The sequence below is a fragment of the Vanacampus margaritifer genome, chromosome 7 (assembly GCF_051991255.1).
Source record: "Vanacampus margaritifer isolate UIUO_Vmar chromosome 7, RoL_Vmar_1.0, whole genome shotgun sequence".
NCBI lineage: Eukaryota > Metazoa > Chordata > Actinopteri > Syngnathiformes > Syngnathidae > Vanacampus > Vanacampus margaritifer.
Genome location: NC_135438.1, coordinates 27,510,149 through 27,512,648, shown reverse-complemented (window position 1 = coordinate 27,512,648; position 2,500 = coordinate 27,510,149). Strand labels below are relative to the sequence as shown.

The 2,500-nt window shown below is 41.6% G+C and overlaps 1 pseudogene across 1 annotated transcript in view; it reads right to left on the bottom strand.

Moving 5' to 3' along the window:
- LOC144055325 (lysine-specific demethylase 2A-like) overlaps positions 1-2,500 on the bottom strand; it is a 107,824-nt pseudogene that overhangs the window by 82,780 nt on the left and 22,544 nt on the right. The window lies entirely within an intron of this gene.

The window sequence follows — 2,500 nt, the reverse complement described above, 5'->3', positions numbered from 1 at the left end:
GTTATGTGTGACCTCACTAGTCTAAACATTATGGAGGACCAAAACTGCCAAAATTAAAAATGAATTAATGACTATATATGTGGGCATATATATATATATATATATATATACTGTATATATATGCCCACATATATATATATATATATATATATATATATATATATATATATATATATACTGTATATATATGCCCACATATATATATATATATATATATATATATATATATTATATATAGAATTAAATATCAATAAATAAATAAAAACGCTCTGCTCTCACATTTATTTATTTCACGCTGAAGACGCTCTTGTCAGGTCAAAATGTTATTCAAATTAGGGGGCGGTACTAAGTGTGCCTTCGGTTGGGCTCCGCTGCTGCAAACTGCCTAAATGAGTGAGTCAGCGCACAACGAAGTCTTGCTGGCTTGCATGGAGAGCTCAATCTTGTCCACTGTCACCACAACTTGCGACTTGAGTTGCTCGACAAAAAGTCGTTGTGACAGATGACAAGATAAGTCATCCATTGCTGGAGCTCTCCATGCAAGCCGGTGAGACTTCCTTGTTCGCCAACTTGCTCTCTCAACCATTGAAAGGCAATGTGCAACGGCGGAGCCCAACAAAAGAAACGCTTAAGACCACCCCCTCATTTGAATAACATTTCGACCTGACAGAGCATCTGCAGCATGAAATAAATAATTGTGAAAGCAAAGCATTTTTATTTATTGATTGATATTTAATTCTACTTGTATATTTATTTTTGTTTTTTCCAACATTTAATTTTATATTTATTTTTTGAATCTTGTTTTTTATTTTTGTATGTATTTGTACTATTTATTTATTTAGAGGTGTTTGAAAGTGGGCAGGGTTCCCCGTGCTGGCTGCGGCCTTGCCTGGACTTGTTTGTGGGGGGTGGGCGCAGCGGACAGACACGGCAGGGTGAGAAATGTGGTGGCAGGTTGGCGGACGAGATCGCTTGCCTGCCGAGATCGCTTGCCCGCCGCGATGCTTTCGCCAGCAAGACCTCCGCACTGCCGCCTATTTGCTGGCAGGCCACTGGCCACCCTCCGGTAGCGATCCTTCTCGGCGGCGCGGCTTATAACCCGATGCGCTTTTAAGTCCCAAAAATATGGTAATTGAAATTTATCAAACCAAGTTCATCGTTCCAAAAGTGTATTTATCTGATTTCATTTATTGACTTTTGTGATCCATTGCACCTCTAGTTGTTTGGGTACAAAAATTATTAGGTTTAATAATTGCAGTATGTCCAAGATTAGATCACTGACTGAGAGGCAACAACTTCAAACTTCGTTTAACATCTGATGATGCACAAAGAGCGGAAAGTAAGCTAATGTCAGTTGTTTATCAGCTAATTATTGTTGCTAGCTGCGTAGTTAACTCTTTGACTGCCAAAAACGTTAAATGACGTTTAGTAAAAACCTACGGAGGGCCGCCAAGGACGTTAAAAGACGTTCTCCAATTTTTTTATTTTTTTGGGGGAAACGGGTGGAGGAAAGTCTTTTCCAGCTGTGGTGAAAGTTTCAAGCAGATCTAGTTAGCCTAATGACTATTTTTGGCCCCTAGATGGCAGCAATGACTCTCTTTTGACAAGATTGGGTAGGCGTCAGTAGAAGACGTGAGGCGAAGCTAGAGGGGACAATGGCTGGGGAAGGGAAGAGAACATGGCGACCGGTTGCAAGCAGCTCACGCTTGAGCATTTTTTTTCAAAGACGAAAAGCATCGACCAACGCTAAAGAGCACATTGATGACGACGATCATCTGATGATGGTGACTCCGAGGTTGGAAGCATTGACGTGGCAGTAGAAGACGTGAGGCGGAGCTAGATGGCTGAAGAAGCGAACAATGGCGACCGGTTGCAAGCAACTCACACTTGGGAATTTTTTTCAAAGACGAAAGGCATTGACCAACGCTAAAGAGCACATTGATGACGACGATGATCATCATCGATGATGATGATGATGATGGTGACTCCGAGGTTGACGCTGAAGTTGCAAGCGTTGACGCGGCGGCTATGACGACGTCATAAAGGTTCACCGGCTAGCGATGCTAACACTGGAAAACGCGGAGCACAACCGTGCACGCTCAGGCGGACGTTCAATCGGACGACGAAGAGTGACCCAAGTCCAATGCATATTCATCGGAGGAGTGGGTACAGTCTGCTACTTGCTATTCCCCGGAAAAAAAGGCCGTCAAGAAAGTGTAACGTCTGCACGCGAAAGGAGCCATCGCAAGTGAAACTAATCTGTTGTGCAAATCCTGCTGCGTCTCCTTGCACGGGAGCGTTACAAAAAGAAAAACTGTATTTGAAACATCCACATAATTATAAATAGTACCACAGTTGCACACATTTGTAAATAGTTTGCGAAATTGTTTTGTCAAATTGTTACACTGTTGAATGGAAATAAACATATTTTGCAACCAAAAAACACTTTTTCATTGTTGGTGATAGCGTTTTACAGAAGTAAAGCACTATTTAGGTGTTT